The sequence below is a fragment of the Sardina pilchardus genome, chromosome 3 (assembly GCF_963854185.1).
Source record: "Sardina pilchardus chromosome 3, fSarPil1.1, whole genome shotgun sequence".
In the NCBI taxonomy this organism is placed as follows: Eukaryota; Metazoa; Chordata; class Actinopteri; order Clupeiformes; family Clupeidae; genus Sardina; species Sardina pilchardus.
Window position 1 is genome coordinate 16,199,336 of NC_084996.1, and position 18,791 is coordinate 16,218,126.

The 18,791-nt window shown below is 48.6% G+C and overlaps 1 protein-coding gene across 3 annotated transcripts in view; it reads right to left on the bottom strand.

The window, feature by feature from the left end:
• prkcab (protein kinase C, alpha, b) overlaps positions 1 to 18,791 on the bottom strand; it is a 107,999-nt gene that overhangs the window by 69,993 nt on the left and 19,215 nt on the right. The window lies entirely within an intron of this gene.

Genomic DNA, 18,791 nt, shown 5'->3' on the forward strand with positions numbered 1-18,791 from the left:
GTCCAGCACTCTCTTTCATTTCAAACACACCAAATGTACAGTATATCAACTCTTTTCTCAGTTTGTTGACCACTGCCTTGTCACTTGACCATCAGGGGAATGAGTTGTTGCAATCATGGTGCTCTATGTGGCACCTGGGCTGGAGAGTGGACAAGGCATACCGTTGATGACACCGTGCTCCTGGATCGATTAGTCTGGTCTAGTCTGTGAAAGGGCTCGCTGTAGACAGTTGCTTGCTGTGGTCAGTCTGCTTATTAAAACATCACTTTCACTTTCACTTTTGACTGGAAAGGCTTCCAACACGCCGGCCCTATTCCTGGCCTGCACGCGTTTACAGCACGGCTGGAGATGCGCCTGAGACGTGTGTGTCACATCGGCACTCTGAACGACCCCAAAGAGTACTAGTCTGGTGAGAGAGTCTATGTAAAGGTCCAGGGTATGTCTAGACAATGTTGTGTATACACACAACTCACACATATGCAGACAATTTTAATCCAATACACTTTTTTCAAAATTCACTAAATTCCTTCCACAGTCTCGGCTTTGTAACAAGGAAAGAAACAATAATAGTTACAAAAAAATCCAGCCATTCAAAGTATGGCTTCAATGTAAGATAGGGGTCTAAGTGTTCAAGAGCTCAAGCAAGAAGCTGTTGCCAGAATCATGGCCTCTACTGTACCTGTATGCCAAAAAGAGACAGATATTTCTTTTCTACACCGAGTATTTCTGCCGCACATGAACCCTAGGTGACCTGGCTCATCAGCACAGACTGAACGCCCTGCATTCAAGTCAGACGATACTTTGGGAATCTCATCAGCAAAAAAAAAAAAAAAAAGCGAATCCCAGGCAGGCTGATCCAGTGCACTCTAACTGAAGGTTCAAGTGAGGCGTGCACTCCGTGCAGCTAGAGATCCCCCCCCCTGGTATCCCTGAGCTCGGCCCGCAGCACAGCATCAGGCTGCTGACACACACAGACTGACATTCATCCTGTCAGCGTGTTACATAACACTGATCCGAGGACAGCGCGCTGATGCGAAGGCAGTGATTAGGGGTCTGGCGAGTCTTCCTGCGTTCTCACAGTTCTCCTGTCAAAACGGAAGGAACTTCTGGTGAATACGGAGTGCTGTTGTTTCTGTCAGTTTGACATGACACCTGCTAGTCCACTACAAGCATAGCGTAGGGCAATTTGCTGATGTGGTGGGTTGTTGCTTACTGAAAAGCAATAGAAAGACACATCCACCACCATACAGTATTTACACACACACACACACACACACACACACACGCACGCACACACACACACACACACACACATTCAAATCAGCACACATACGTCTCAAAGACGCCTGGGAAAGATCTGAACAGCTTAATTCTGTAGTGTTCCATTCAGAACGTCTTATTTTGATCTTACAAACGTCGGCGCCATTTCACTGTCAATGCGTATTGTAGTTCTACATCTACTGGAAATGTTAATGTCTTAAATACGATCGCGTTCCATCTAGAACGTCTTATTTTGATCTCATAAATGTCAGCGCTATTTCATTGTCAAGACACATTTGAGTTCTACATCTGCTGGAAAATCTTGATGTCTAAAATGGAACGCAATGTAATCAAGCTGTTCAGATCTTTTCCAGGCATCTAGGAGACATATGTGTGCTGACAGGGATACACGCCCACTCACACACACACACACACACACACACACACTTGATATGGCAGTACTGAGGAGGGGGTTGCATAAGGTGTGAGCATCTCAAGCTGTCCTTTCCTAGGGTGCAACACTTCTCCTCCTCATCATCCTCCTCCTCCTCCTCCTCATCCTCATCTTCTCCCCCTGCTCCTGAGCGGGCAGGCGCGGTACAGGCGCGGTACAGGCGCGGTACGGCGCGGTGTGGTGTGGTGTGGTGCGGTGCGGAGGCTGATATTACAGGACGGGGCTGGCCGCTGCTCCCCGCTGGGTGACCTTTTCCCGTCTCTCCCCACAAACACAGTCATGCGCCGGAGCAGTGGATTCACGAGCCTCTTTAACCGTCGCAGCCCCGACCGCCGTCCAGCTGATATAGCAGCGAGTCAGAGGCTGTCTCTGTGCTCCTCCCTGCCTCTTGTTTTCATGCTACTGTATGACACAATCGATTGTCTTTTGTGTGTGTGTGTGTGTGTGTGTGTGTGCGTGTGTGGAGGGAGGGGGGTCTTGCAGGTTAGGAGGATGGTCCCTCCATTGTTGCAGAACAGACAGCCAGCTGGGCTTATGAAACGGTGTGTGTGTGTCCCTCAGAAGGGTGCATTCGATCCAGTGGGGGCTACCTGCTGCTTGGGCTACCTGGACACTGGGCGCTTGTAAGGCAAGTGTTCACACACACACACACACACACACACACACACACACACACACACACACACACACACACACACACACACACACATACACACACACACTCTCTCTGAGAGTGCTGCCCACACCGCTCCTTTTCTTTTCATTTTAGGGGGAAGCTGAGCCGCGAGTGGAATCTTCCGGTTTGGCTGTCCCAGACAATTACGCTTCCGTCTCGTACGGAGCCCATGTTGATGTTTTGACAGCTCAGCCGAAGAAGGAGAAAAAAAAAGCCTCAGCAAGGAGGCACCGAGAAGTTAAGAGATGCTCGGGAGATTCCTGGAGTGGTGATCTACTGTTTAACTCTACAAATCAGCGCTTTGAATACCGATGAAATTACTTCCACATATTTGAGGACGGGCTGAATAGTCATTTCCATTTTTTCCAACCTGAACACAAAAGACCCACAGAGAGAAGGAGAGAAATAAATAAAACATCAATTTGCTTAGCCTGTGGGAGAAAATACATGCAAATGTATGCTTTTTCAGTTTGCAGAGGCAATTCAGCTCCTTTCCAAGAAAGAAAAAAAAAAAAAAAAAAAAAAAAAACGCCAAGAGAAAGCTGAGATAAGCTTTCGGAAGCCTACGATTAAACATTAAACCGCCGCACATCCAACTCAGGTCTGTGGGCATTTAACCAGGCTCCCCCTGAGTTTGCTGGGGGCAAAGAGAGGGGGCAGATAGGGGGCAAAGAGAGGGGGGCAGGCTGGGCTAGACTCGCCTCTAGAGCACACACGGCTCCGCTCACGCCTCTACTGCGTCACTTCTTCACACCTCTCCCACACGCAACTCTCCATTTAGTCGGAGCGACAACAACATGGGCTCCCCTGTAAATATCATACACTCTGGCTGGTGTATTCATTATCATCACTGGAGATACCTACAGTAGCAGCACTAGTCTCTGTCCTACTGCTGTTTCAAAAGATATTTGCATGCAATCCCATTACTGTGATGTGTTTTTTTGCTGTGTCATGTGTCTGTTTGAAGCTGTGTGGCTTGCCAGTGTGGATGGATTGATGGATGGATGGACAGATAGATAGATACTGTATATACTGTAGATAGATAGATACTGTATACTGAATGGGTGGTGGGATAGGGTCTACTTTCAAACATACAGTAGGTGTCCGCATGTTCTGCAGATATCAAGCAGTTGGGGCACATTTGGAACTCAGTCGGCTCTTTCACTACTCCCCTCCTAGTATCTTATTTATATAAATAATTTACAATGTAAATGAGCTCGTGTCTGAACGATGCTGTTCATGTGCGTGTTCAACCACGTTCAGCCTGTTCAACCACGCGGAGATTCTGTTCGTGTGCGTCGGTGTCGTTCACACATAATATCCGTATGTACTGCAAGCATCATATCTGAATCAGCCGAAGGGTCGGACATCCGCTTGACAAAGAGCCGCATAATAGTGCGGAGGAAAAGCAGCGACTGACATAAACGGAGGGCTTGTGTTGTGTCTGCTGCTCTCAGTAGATCCGTGGGCTGAGACCGCATGACCAGCTGGACTCCATCTCAGCAGATGACCGGTGACACGCTCTCCATCGTAATCATCACCATCATCATCATCATGATCATCATCAGCAGCAGCAGCAGAGGGCAAAGGGCAGCACTACTGACCTCAGATCAGACCCACGCAGTAGAGAGCGAGCGGGCTGTGTGGGCAGAACGAGAGCGCGGAGGCTGAGCTAAAGCCAGATCAGCACAGCAGCAGATGCAGAATTAAAGGCCACCCATCAAATGAGAGAGTAGATGGAGGAAAGCTCTGATGAACTGAGAGGGTAAAAAAAGTGCAGAGAGTAATGATCTGGGATTTAAAGAACGGGGTCAGGGGGTAGACAGACGCAGATGAAATGTAGAAGAACGAAGCGATGTGTTGATGAAATACAGCGCAAACGTGCAGAAGGTTCCAGAGGGACGCCAGTCGTCATTAGATAAGCCGAGGCTGAAGTCATGATGAAGTAATCTTGACTGAAGGGCGTAAATCTCAGGCCTTCGGACTGCACTATTCATTATCGAGTCCTCAGACAAGGATTTAATACTGAACGCCAAACCAGACTAAAAGGATGGCTGGAAAAAAACACACTCAGTTTCTCTGTAGGGCACAGATATCTTCAAGGCTGGGTTTCCAGACAGTTCTCTATTTGGAGTTCGGTTTTTTTTGGTTGTCCGTTATTTTTTATTGAGTTTCACACAACCAACTGCACTTATTATACGGCTCTTCACAATGCCAGCAGAACGCTCTATTGACTTGAATGGGATTCCCAACGTTTTATGGTAAAATAAATTCATGTAATTACCGCTGCAAACATAATTATTGCTGTCAATGGCAACGACTTTCGTGGCTCTGATTTACGTCTTTCATATCATTCCACAAGCAGTCCGGTCATTTCTTGAAATGGAACTTCATTTACAAGTGAAAGTGAAAGAATGCTTGATTCAAGTTTAGTGTCTGTTGTGAACTATTTGTTTCTCAGCGAAACGGCTCCGCCCTGTCGGGACTTATTTTCCCGATAATGACTGGCGTTCCATACATTATCCCTCTATATTGACACATTACTAGTCTAGCTTTTAAATGCTGGACAGACTGAACCTGTATGTTTCTGCCATTTAAATCAATGTTACTGTATCACATCTACTCCAGACTCCACAGAACTTGTCACATCAGGAGTGCAGAGGTGGCACTGATTAGCAGCACGTGAACACACACACGCTAGTGAGTCTCTGTCTGCGCTGAAGAGTAGCTGCAGGTCTCAGGCTCTCATGCATGTGATGGGATCGATAAATAACCCGTCTCCAGCTGCTAAAGGAGGGCGCCAAGCTGTAAGGGAGCATTAAGCCCCTGCATCCCTCGCCGTCGCTCGCTGCTGGTTGGCTACTGCTGCTGACTGGGCCTGTCATTAAGGGCTTCCCCTGGCTAATGACGGACTCGGGGCTTCACCTCCGCTGAGAGTCTGGGATTGGAGACGCCGTGGCAACCGCTCGGCACGGCAGCCGTTATGGCAACAAGGGGGCGCAGGCAGCGGCGATCATCAGCGGGGGTTTGCTATTTTCATCCCTGACATGACGGATTGCCGCAGCCATTGTTTCTCTCTTTCCTTCCCGAAGCAGCAAATTGGCCGCCTGGCCTGCTGGATGGAGGTGAGGTGAGGGAGGCGGCGCGGATTACGCCAAGGCTGTGTGCTGTGTGCTGTGTGCTGTGTGCTGTGTGCTGTGTGCTGTCTGCAGCCCCAGAGACACCGCCGGGTGTTGATGTTCTCCGGCTCTCCTGCGCTCTGTGTCTCAGTCTCAGTCTCAGTCTCGCTCAGCCCCTCCTGTTCTTCAGTTCTCACGTGCTTTAATTCTTTACTCTGCAAGCCGAAGTTGCACACACACAGAGACACACATGCAGATACAGTACAGACACACTCATTCACTCACACACACACACACACACACACACACACACACTCGCATACACACACACACACATACGCAAACACACAGACACACACACACACACACACACACATGCACACACGCGCAAACACACACACACACACACACACACACACACACACACACACTAAACTGCTACTCTGGCCACTCTATCGGTCATGTTATCCCCATGTCAGTGGCCCTGATTGATCCTCTGCAGGGGTGGATGTCTCTGAGCCTGTCACCGGCATTTGAAGCCGCGGCGGCAGCAGAGGCACTGGCAGGGACAGATGATGGACTCTGATAGGGCGGCCATGGCTCCGTGCCTCGTGGCTTTAGCGGGGGGATCAGTGAGCATCCGTGTCAAGTGGGGGGAAAAAAGCCAGAGGCGGGAGAAACCGGTCTGCCGCGGATGCAGGTGAGGCGATCGATGAGCTCCGGAAAAAAAAGTCCCCTCACAGACCCAGATGGCTGTGGCCTCAACACAAAGGGAAGAGCGCAGAGAGACAATAAGCCTCTTTTCCTCTAGTGTTGGGTGACGGAGCCGGCACACACAATCCTATGCATGTATGCATGCACACACACACAGAGACACACAGACACACACACACACACACACACACAGAGACACACAGACACAGCGCATTAGGAGAAGCTTGGGTTACGGCTTTCTCTGGCCGGCTGAACACAGAGACAATTGTGCAGAAGTGAAGAAGCTGAACATGGTCTGGTCATGCAGGCAGGTGAATCAAAATACAACCCACAATACAACCCACACTCACACTATATCTTCATCTATATGCACCCTCACCCTAACACACACACACACACACACACACACACACACACGGCAGCCACACACACACACACACACACACACGGCAGCTCTGTGCAGCCTACAGCATGTCTAAAGTAGCTCAGCTCTGGTTATTCTGTGTCAGATGTCTCGTCAAACTTTCATGGAGGCACAGAAGCAGCACAGAGCAACCAAATCAGCCTGTTGTTTACAGCGCTCAGTGTCACCTTATCCTGCAGTCTGTCTTTACCAACACCCACACAAACACACACATGCACTCACACGCACTCACACACACACACACACACACACACACACACACACACACACACACACACGTATTCAGATACACACACGTATACAGATACACTAATACACTTAAACAGAGCCACACACACACACATAGACAAACAGACAATGGGCTGCTACACATAAAACATACACACATTCATGCCTGTAAATACACACACACACACACTTACAAAAGACAGATTTGTGCGTAAAAGACGCCCACAGCTCTGAGTAAAATCAGTGCTGGTGCTGAAAAGGCAGAGGCAGGGGAGGCATCGGGAGCAGAGCAGAGCGCAGCGGAGAGGAGCGGAGAGGAGAGGAGAGGAGGGCGCAGCGTGAATGGAGTGAATGGCTGGAGAGAGCAGCTTAATCAGGGAGAAATAAAAGGCCCTCACACACAGCCATGAGTCACAAGCGCTGGGGTCCAAACCTGCTGCTCGAGAGCGCTGAATGAGACGCCCACACACACACACTCACTCAAACACCCATGGTCACACACACACTCACTCAAACACCCATGGTCTCACACACGCATGCACGGACGCACGCATGCACGTACGTACGCACGCACGCACACACACATACACACACACACACACACACACAAACACACACACACATACACAAACATTAGACCATTGTGGCTCTGACAGGTACTGTATGTACTGGAAAGTCTCAGGAAAACATGCAATGAGCCATTCTTGGGACAACTGGTCTGTGGACAGTGGCTTCTGGTGAGGTGATGTGAAGGCTACTGTACGTGAGTGTAGGACACATGGGACAACTGATTCCAGATCTGCCAGAGTGGCGAGTTTCGCTGAGCAGCAGCCCTTGAGTGGGATGTGAGTGGGCTTTGACCAGAACAAGGCTGTTGCCCATGGTTCCAAGAAAACTCGAACACGAACAAAACAAAAGTCAAAAAAGAGAGAAAGAGAGAGTCAAAGAACAGAAAAGAAAAGAACAGTAGATAGAAAAGAGTAGTAAGAAGGCCCCAGCCGTGGCGCAACTGGCTGGGGCACCTGCACTGCACGCCGGCGACCCGGGTTCGATTCCCGCCCCGTGGTCCTTTCCGGATCCCACCCCAGCTCTCTCTCCCACTCGCTTCCTGTCATTCTCTCTACTGTCCTATCCAATTAAAGGCATAAAAAGCCCAAAAAATAACCTTTAAAAAAAAAAGAAAAGAGTAGTAAGAAGATTTCTTATGCTACTCGAAGCACCGCCGCTTCTCAAAGGCCTACAGAGACGGGTGAGCTAACCAAAGGGTAGCATAGTAGCCTATCTGCCTCTTAACCTATGACTCAGAACTAAATGACTGCATTAGTGCTTTAGTGATACATTGCTAGCGCAACAGCCTCAAAGGCATATAGGGTAGCAGCGGCCATGTTTTAAAGCAACACTTCACTATTTTGTGTGGCGGAATAACATTGGGAGCACTTAGACTCAGCGCAGTAATATCCTCACTCCAAAGTGAAACTGAAAGTGCAAAAGTAAGGATATTACTGTGCCACACAACATAGTTATCCCTCTTACCTGCTTAGAAATGCACCACGTTTTATTTTGTCTCACCATACTTGGTCGTGTGACTACTCGCGTAACTGTATTTCAATAGGGAAAACATGGAAGTGTTTGGTCGCTTCTAACTTCATCTCTGTTTGGATCCAAATGAATGCATTGGGCTAGCTAAGTGCTATCACTGTAGCGCCGCGCAACAGAGCCAATGAGTGAACGCATTGAAATGTGAGAGGTATGTATCAACTCGTCTTAAGGGAATAACAATATGAAAAAACAGTGAAGTGTTCCTTTAAAGCCCTTGACATGATCAGCAGATCGCCTTACAGTTACCACGGAAGCCCAGAAGGACTGCTGACACTTTACAACGGGGGATCTCGCCCAAAACCCAACGGAGAGACCTCCCGAAAGGACTGAATATTGCGCTAAGCTTTTGACCAAAAGCTGACTTTCTGTCATTTCTGTTTTTTTCATGTCATGAGCTCCTGCGGTCGGGCCGGCGAAGAAAGGGAGGGGGAGGATTGAGGGCACAAAGGAGAGGAAGAGAAGGAAAAAACAGACATCAGAGAGGAGAGGGGGAGAGAGAGAGAAAGAGAGAGAGAATCACTTTTCACGCCGCCTCTGATTTTGGCCATCCCAATTTGGCGGGATGAAACGACCGCAGACACGCTTCAGGGAGGGAAATTATTGGCCATTACAGAAATCACAATGTGCCTCCATGGGAACCAAAAAAAAAAAAATGAGGCAGGAACCGAGCATTTCAAAGAGTCAATCTGCCAGCTCAGTCCTCTATGGGGGTATCAGTGTGTGTGTGCGTGTGTGTGTGTGTGTGTGTGTGTGTGTGTGTGTGTTTGGTTTAAATATGAAGTCAGTGGGGGTGTAGACATTCTGGGTTTTTCTGAGAAATTTCCAGGACAGATAAACTGTTCACTAATCTTAATGCTGCCGTGGGAGAGAAGACAATGTGGTTTGTCTTTTGCTTTGATTGGGTTTTAACGATCAAGTAACATAACCCCCCCCCCCCCCCCCCCCCCCACAGACACACACACACACACTGAACTGCGTCAGAGACCTCTGAGCTGTACCCTTCAAAAAGCCATTTGAGACATTATAGAATATTCTTAAAATCAATTTATAACTTTCCTTCAGTGGAAGTGATGAATGTTTTACATGTCATAATATAAATCCAGGAGCACTTTATCGTTGTCAAATGAAATGTGATCAGTGTGATGAAAAATGCATTTGGCCTGACAGCACACAGAAAACAGAGTGGATCTCTGACATACACACACACACACACACACACACACACACACACACACACACACATACATAGCCCAGCACTGCTCTCCAAAACTACACCCTGGAGGGGGGACCAGGGGACAGGGTGGTTCTAAGGCAAAGTACTAAGACTGGACATAACTGGGATGCCCGATGCCTGTGTAAACTGTTAACACAAGAGTTGTAACTGCTCAAGTGTTTGGTGACAAGGGGAAACTGTTCAAGTGTTCTGGTGACATGCTTAAAAATAATAATCCGAGAAATATTATTAAATTGCTTTAGATGGATTTGAACACCACATTTGAGTTAAAGTTAATGGTATTTAGCGTCTTTGTTTGAAAGTCTCAAAAGCCTGTTGGTCCAATGTGGGTTTAGTCAATTGCAGTTAACCTCTTTGAGAGATTCTTCTATAGGTTTTAACGATAACACGATGACAATGGTGAGAACGTGACAATTGAGTGGGCTGTTGGTGCAGGAGTAGGAGCAGGTTTTTGGCCAGCAGTGCTTTGACGTGATGGTTGTCTGTGGGAGGACATTATGATTGGCAGGATAGTAGAAGTGTATTATTATGCATTTAGGCCATTTCATTTTAAAAAAAGGCCTCTTAAGAAGGTATTTTGTACATGGTCGACTACAGAAGGACAGCAGTTAAAAACGGCAGCGGTTAAAAAAAAAAGAAAAGAAATCTGTTCCAAAGCAGGTACTGCATTGTATTTGGAATTTCTATTTTAAACTGAATAAAAAAACAACTATTGCTATGCTTTGATCAACATGAAATGAGTTGGTGTTTCCGCCTCTGTGTTCCCTGCTCCCAGTTCTTTGTAAGAACACACAAATAAATAAATGATCACACTAAAATAGCAGGCCTCTCCTTCAAATCAGGAGTGGGGAGCTTCATTAGTCAGCCATATTAAGGTCCACCTACTGAGCTCGTTTGGCCTTTGGCCTCCCCAAAAAATGTCCATCAAATCATTTGCTCTACTCTAGAGAGAGGTCATCGAAGCAGGGGTCACCTAAGGAACTTACTGCATACTGTACACAAGATCTTCTGAAAGCTGTGTGTCCAGTTACAGAAAGTGAAAAGGTCCAAGTGCATTCTCAATGCTGGGTGAGCCGATGACAGTTAACTTCAGTCCTGCTGAACGACCCAGGAGAGAGGAGCAGGTGCAACACCATGTACAGTATCCTGGTCTGTTTGAACATATTCAGAACTAAAACCTCAATTTTTAAAATACCTTAGACTGCCATTGACTAAAGATGAACACATTTGGAAGTGCTCTCTCTGGCTCACTGGACATCAGCCACACGTGCAGGCCGTCAACGCCTAGCGCCCCGCTGACAAGGTGTGGAAATGACCGCTTGCCGCGGCGTCCTTTCTAAACCAACGCTGACTTCTCGCTCTGTCCGCCGCCCGCTCGGTCCACCCAGCCCCTCCCTCGCCCTCTCCAGCGTCCGGCCGTCAAGACAGGCTTGGCCACGCTGGCGGACGGCCGGGGCAGGAAGTGTGGCTGACAGCTCGCATCACGCCGGCACGGCGCCCGCGCGCCGCGCACCCCCCCCCACTCCGCTCGCCGCCGTGATGCCGGTCGACAGGTAAAGGCACCTTGATGATGGAGCGCGGAGCTGAAAAGAGCTGCCTCCCGTCTAGAGGGGATTCTGCATTTCTCCCTTTTCTCTCTCTCTCTTCCTTGTCTTCTTTTTTTGGGGGGAGGGTGTGAGGGTGAAGCCTGCCACTGAGGCTGCCCTTTCAAAAGAGGAGGGGTGTTTTTGGTCCCTCTTTGTCTCTCTGCCTTTCACTCTCTCTCTCTCTCTCTCTATCTCTCTCTCTTTCTCTCCCTCTCTCCCCATGCAGTTGCCTCTCTCTATCTCCTGCCCTTTCAATCTCTGGCTCTTTCTCTATAGCCCTGTTTCACTCGTTTGGTTCTCTGGAGGGAGCGGTACATTTCCTCTCTCTGGATATCTCTCTCTCTCTCTCTCTCTCTTTCTCTCTCTCTCTCTCTCTCTCTCTCTCTGTCAGACTCTGTGTCTTTTCATTTCCTCTCCCATTCTCGGTGTTTCTCCGAGCGCCTCCTCTGCAGTCTTTCCCTGATGTGCCAGTTTGGAGGAGGCGCTGGCCTTGCCGCAGTGGTTATTTGTCTCCCGTTCTCTCCTGCCCTCCTCCTCCTCCTACTCCTCCTCTCGTTCTCTTTCCCTCTCTCATTTGACTTCCTCTCGGTTCCATTGTTCCCTCGCTCTCTCTCTCTCCGTTTCCCTCATCTCATGTATCTCATTTATCTCTCCTTCCCCCTCACTCTCTTATCAGTTCCACCATGTTGGTCTATCTCTCTCTCTCTCTCTCTCTCTCTCTCTCTCCCCCTCTTTCCCGCATGGCGTGTGGGCATAAGCAGGCTGCTTCCCTGGAAATCAACCACAGGAGAGGGAGAGAGGGAGCCTCCATCGGGGACGAGGCCTACTTTTCTCCTCTCGGCTGAGTCCCCGGGGGGAGGCTTTCTTCAGCCCACGAGGTCCCCGAAAAAAAGACACACACGCACACAAAAAAAAAACACCGTCATCGAATCCCCCATCGCGCGGTAGAACACAGCACAGCCCACACCCTCTTGTGTGTGTGTGTGTGAGTGTGTGTGTATGTCTCTTTTCTATGCTGGAGCATCACCGAAGGGTGGGAGGGGTTTCTGGAGGATGGGGAAGGTGTGGGGTGGGGGTGGTGGGGGTTACCACCTCCTCTTCTCAAAAGCTGGAGGGATTTCTCTGAAGGGAGCACACAAATACTTTGCCTCCTGTTACATAATCATCATCTCTCTCTCTCTCTCTCTCTCTCTCTCTCTCTCGGTCTCTCTCTCTCTCTCTCTCCCCTGGAGACGTCCCGCTGGGCTGCAGAGAGACACATTTGCCTGATTACTCACTGCTCTCTTAATTCCACTCTTTTGTGTTAATCATGCACTTTCTCTCTCTCTCTCCCTCTCTCTGTCTTTATTTCTTTTTCAAAGTCTCCATCTCTCTCTCCCTCTCTCTCTCTGTCTTTATTTCTTTTTCAAAGTCTCCATCTCTCTCTCTCTTTCTCCATCTCTTTCTCTCTTTCAAGTACTCTACCTCTGATTAACTTCTGTCTTTTGGGCTCTCTCTCCCTTTCTCTTCATCTTATATGGGTCATCAAACGGACTGGGAAACAGCTGACAAATAACATCCAAAAAACAGATACAAATTCAGGGACATAATGAGAAAAGAGAAGACGATGACGCTCTCCTTTCTCCAACCCTTGCTCTCTCTAACACACACACACAAACACACACACGCAGCATGACCCTTGCAACATTACCTCCAGTCTGGTGCACTCCAGGGAGCCATCTAATAATGCTTTAAATAATGTATGTTCCTTAATTAGGCTAAATGACAAAAAAAAACACACATAAAAAACCGAAGCGAGCACACTGTTTGTCTGCTAAATCATTGCTGCGACCACTGTAGGCGGCCCTCTTTGAGCACAGTCAGGATGTGCTCTCATGTAATCACCAAGGATCTATGTGTGTGCGTACGTGTGTGTGTGTGTGTGTGTGTGCGTGTCTGTGTGTGTGTGAGTGTCCGTGTGTGTGTGTGTCCGTGTGTGTGCGTGTGTCCGTGTGTGTGTGTGTGTATGTGAGTGTAGGAGTGACTCAGCAGAGCAGACTCAGGGCTAAGGGACTCTATACGTTCTTCAACAACAACGACAACGACAACACACACACACACAAACACACACACACGCACACGCGCACACACACCCCCAGCCATGACTTTGTCGACTCTCATTTGAATAATAAACACATTTAGCTCTTCGGCGCTCCTCTCCCTGTGAAAGACTAGCTAGTGGAAAGGGGAGGCTGCGCCGACTCCTGCTGCGCTACACTGAGAGCCCATCGCCTCCGGACCTCCTTCTCCTCCGTCTCCTCCGTCTCCTCCGCCGCTCCTGTGACGCCTCCACAGCAGGAGGGGACTCCTTTGCTGACGGGAATGTTCCGGAGAAGCACACGAGGCCGTGGTCGAGAGAGACCGAGAGAGAACAGAGAGAGAGGGTGGGGAGTCTTCTCCCTTGTCTCTCCTCATTAAATGTATGATTTTTTTTTTTTATTATTGTTCTAAGGTCTTGGCTGATCTTTTAAATTGATAACCCATTTCTGGAGCTTTCCATCTTTCTCCAACTTTCTCTTTTTCTTTTTTTTTGTTTTACATTTTTTTTTTCTTGCTCGACAGCTGAGAGTTTTTTAGCTTGACTTCTATAAAGGTCAGACTACACTGTGTCTATGCCGACGCTTGCCAAAAATGTCAAACAGGGGAAACCACAGTTTGAGAGCTCATCGTGCCACACTTACAAACCTCACCCCACACACACACACACACACACACACACACACACACACACACACACACAGACACACACACAGACACACACACACACACACACACACACGCACAGTGTGGCCCTGTCGGGTCGGTCGGAAACCACACCTACAAATATCAAACCACCACACACTTCATAACTACTATCTGTGCAATGGACACAGACACAGGCAGCCTATCACAAATACATCTGCTGTCAACACAGTGTTCTTAAAGCAGCATTAGGTAGGTAGTAGGTAACATTTTATATTGACATTTCCGAAAGCGTACTCTTTACACTTTTACATACACTGCTCTATGCAAAAGGACAGTTCAGACAGCTATGAGAACAGTTCTGACAGCTCTGCGGACGGTATGAATGGACAAGATGGAAAAAAGATAGCGAGCATATGCCTGGTTTTGTGAACGGTTCATAGTATTCCATGACGCTATTGAATGTTTATTACAATGTACTTAACGGTGTCCTAAATGAGCAGAAGGGCGGCGTGTTTAGAGGAGGGCTGTTGGACGCAGCTCAAAGAACAGCACGGTCTCCTGCTGGCCTCTGCTCTGTCTGCTCTCCTGGAGAGAGTGCTTACACCTGACCCACTTTCAGCCCCTCTCACTCGCTTTCTAACACACACACACACACACACACACATGCGCTCGCACGCACACACACACACACACCCAGAGAGAGAGAGATACATAAAAGACTGAATCCTTCCTAGACATACACAGACATACACAATACAAACACATACTGTACACAAGGGCACTGCTTTAAACACCCAAATGCACAGACACTTTCATATTCACACACACACAAACACACACACACACACACACACACACACACACACACACAACACAGCTTATAGCCCGCCACAGAGACAAACAGCGTTTATTCCCGTGATAGAAGAACAAACGGGGGTGTTTTTGTGCCTCTGCCCTCTCTTGTGTGAATTTGAGCCCTGTCTCTTCCATAACGCCGAACAGCACCTGCTGAGCACATCCCACTCTCAGAGAGAGAGAGAGAGCAGCAATAAAGACGTCTGACCGAATTAAACTATGAAAGATAGACCCACCATTTACATTTCAAAGCAGCCACCATAGCAAGTGATGTGGGGGAGAGAGAGAGAGAGGAAAGTATGGAGAGAGAAAAGAGAGGGGTGGAGAGGGAGGATAGAAAAGAGAGTGCAACAGAAAAAGAGAGAGGGTGAGCAGGAGTGAGTGTGTGTGTGTGTGAGAGGGAGACAGAGAGGAAGAGAGAAAGAGAGAGAGAGAGAGAGAAGGATTTGCTGAGGATCAGTGGCAAACGTCCTTCCGAGGACAATATCAAAGGAGAGGGTTAGTCCTGTCCAGGGCTGCGGGGAGGGGATGCTGGGATGACTTCTCCCCGCCGCCCCCAATCCTTCAATCAGACATCTGGATGCACACAGAGAGATGGAGGGACAGAGAGAAAGAGAGAGAGAGAAAGAAAGAAAGAGAGAGAGAGAGAGAGAGAGAGAAAGAGAGAGAGAGAGAGACGCTGCTGTCCTCAGCCATGGCGCTGGGTGACTAATGGACTCCAGAGCTGACCGCACATGCCGGGGGCTAATGAGAACCACTGAGGGCGATGGGCACCACTGCTCTGGGATCAGCTGCAGGGACAGACCAGGCTCCAGGCTCTGCTGAAAGCCATCAATTATATGCAGCAGCAGGGCAGCTGTCCAACAGCCTTACACTCCCCCCAAAACCACCCAATCCGACTAAAGAGAGAGCCTCAGGAGCACCTTAGTGGCTGATCTGGAGTCAGCTTGTCACTTTTTCCCTTGTAGAAGAGCAAAATCAGAAGGCTAATGCCAAAACGCATAAACAAAGTGGTTAATTAAAGGGATAGTTCGGATTTTAAGACACGAAGTTGTATGGGTTCCCTGTCAGCAACGTAGTGCATCAGCACTGACTTACCCCCGACAGCGTCCTGTGAGCCGAGATCCAGCCGGTTTTAGATTGTTTTTGATGCTGAAGAAAGTAGTCCGGCAAGTTTCTAGGGTCACGAAAGTAAAGTGTTTTTCTTCTCAAAACCATATGCGTTCAACAGAGTGATATATTTGCACCACAAAAACGTTGTCCAGGAAAAATTCAAACCTCGTTATCACTTACTTATTTTTCGCGATTCCTATCACTGCGCGCTACTGACAGCTGGACAACGTTTTTGTGGTGCAAATATATCACTCTGTTGAACGCATATGGTTTTGAGAAGAAAAACACTTTACTTTCGTGACCCCAGAAACTTGCTGAAGAAAATAGTCCGGCATCAAAAACGATCAAAAACCGGCTGGATCTCGGCTCACAGGACGCTGTCGGGGGTAAGTCAGTGCTGATGCACTACGTTGCTGACAGGGAACCCATACAACTTCGTGTCTTAAAATCCGAACTATCCCTTTAAGTAGTAGTAGTAGTAGTTGTTGTTGTAGTAATTAATTAGTTAAGGGGAGAAACAATGCAACTAGGATTTAAAAAAAACAACAACAACTCCCCACTCAACACTTGTTCTGAAGTTTTGTGAATGTCCACCACTTTTAAAGCAATTCTACAGCGCGGCACAAAATGTTCAAGTAGCAGCCTCGCGTGCGCCACGGCTGAATGTTTTTGATCGGCGAGAGAGGGAGCGCAGTCAGTATCGGTCCGCACAACAGAGCACAGCGCTGCGCTGCTAAGGCGGTTCTTGCTTACACAAGAGCCTTCTGTCCAGTCCAGTCTGTGTGCTGACTGTGACTTGGAGGCAAAGCGCCGTTCTGGGCACGATAAGACAGAAGCGACTAAATCGGAGACTCGCAGAGGCCGAAACTTGTGCTGGCAGCTAGACGCAGCCTTCAGTTCGGCCATGCTGGGTGTTGCGTAAGCTCTGGGATGGACACGTTGTGCTCCAGGGTGGGTGGGTGCTGTGGGGGTGGGGGTGGGGGGAAGGGGTGACACGCATGGAGGACCGCTTTGCACCGGAAATTTGTTTTCCCCATGTTGCCCCTGTGGCAGATGTGTTCTTAACCTGTTGGCACTGATGCCTTCTAAGTCTCTCTCTCTCTCTCTGTCTCTCTCTCCCTCCCTCTCCTTCCCTTCCTCCCTCTATTTCTATCTGCTACAATGCCCCCCCCCCCCTCCTCCCCCAAATAAAACCCTTTACATCAGCTCTCACCGAGGTGGTCATAGTGACACAGCAGTTGTATGGATCATCCCATAATAACAGAGAGGAGGTGTTTCCATGGTGCTCTGGCAGCTGCAGGACAGCTCAGTGTGTGCTGTGCTGTGCTCTGCTCTGCTGTGCTGGGCTGGGCTGGCTGGGTGGGTGGGTGGGTGATGGGGAGGGAGGGGAGGGGGGGTCACTGGCTGGGGAGCAGCTGAAGACCCAGAAGCAAATCCCTCAGCACCACACCATCGAAATAATGACAACAAATAGTGTGTAGTGTGTAGTGTGTGTGTCTGTCTGTGTGTGAGGCCTGTGTGTAGTGTGTGTGTGTGTGTGTGTGTGTGTGTAAGGCCTGTGTGTAGTGTGTAGTGTGTAGTGTGTGTGTGTGTGTGTGCGTGTAAGTCCTGTGTGTGGTGTGTAGTGTGTGTGTATGTGTGTGTATGTGTGTAGTGTGTGTGTCTTCATGTGCACTGCAAACTGCATGTTCATTGTTGTGTGAAGGCCCCGCAGGCTGCTGTCGTCCTGTCTCCTGTCCACTTGGCTGCTGTGTGTCCTGCTCTGACTCCTCACACACATATGAATCCCACACACACACACACACACATATACACACACACACACACACACACACAATCATACAGATGGTGGTTTAACAAGCGCTACAGTGGCACACATAAAAACGGAGTTGTGTAATCTGTCGAGTGTGTGTCCAGGTGGGCACGGGTCGGCGGTTGGCCGCGGCGGGCTGAGGGACCTTAATAATTAGGGCTCTTTATTTCTGATGAATGGCACTTGAGCGAGCGAGAGAGAGAGAGAGAGAGAGAGGGAGAGGGGGCAGGAGCGTGACTTGCCCTCCGCACAGCTCGACTCCCTGCTAATTAGTCACAGCAACAGCAACACCCATGGCACACCTTCAGGGCCTGATCATCTCCGTCCCCCGAAGACCTTCAATCTCTCCATCGCTCTCTCTCTATCTCACCCTCTCTCTCTCTATCACGTTATCTCTCTTTCTCTCTCTCTCTCTATCACGTTATCTCTCTTTCTCTCTATCACGTTATCTCTCTTTCTCTCTCTATTACTTTATCTCTCTCTCTCTATCTCTCTCTATGGCCCCCCCTGTCCACATAAAGCTGGGTAAATATCAAGACGGCTAATCATGTCTCCGTTTGGTCTTCCATCCGCTCTAAAGCGGTGCATTCCGACAAGGAATGCGACACTCAAAAACAACCTACGATGACTTGCGGTTGCCATGATACATACAACAAACATTTCTATAACGTTTTTGTTTACTAGTGTGTATGCAAAACTGTATTATTTAGAATGTATCAGGCTTAATGTGGACAGGGCCTACTGTATGTCTCCCCATCTCTCTCTGTCCCTCTCTCTTTCATGACCTAAACATGTTCCTTATTATAAGACCAATAGCCATGGGCATTACATAATGCCGTACTGTTTGTGCCTTGCCACTTCCATGGCTTCCGCTCTAGTTGTAAACTCATATTCTCAATGTCACAGCCCAGCAAGTTAAAGTTGTATCAAAAACTGAACAAGACATCTAAACAACAACTGAGAAGAAGCTGGCCCAGCTTTTAGATTGCCAG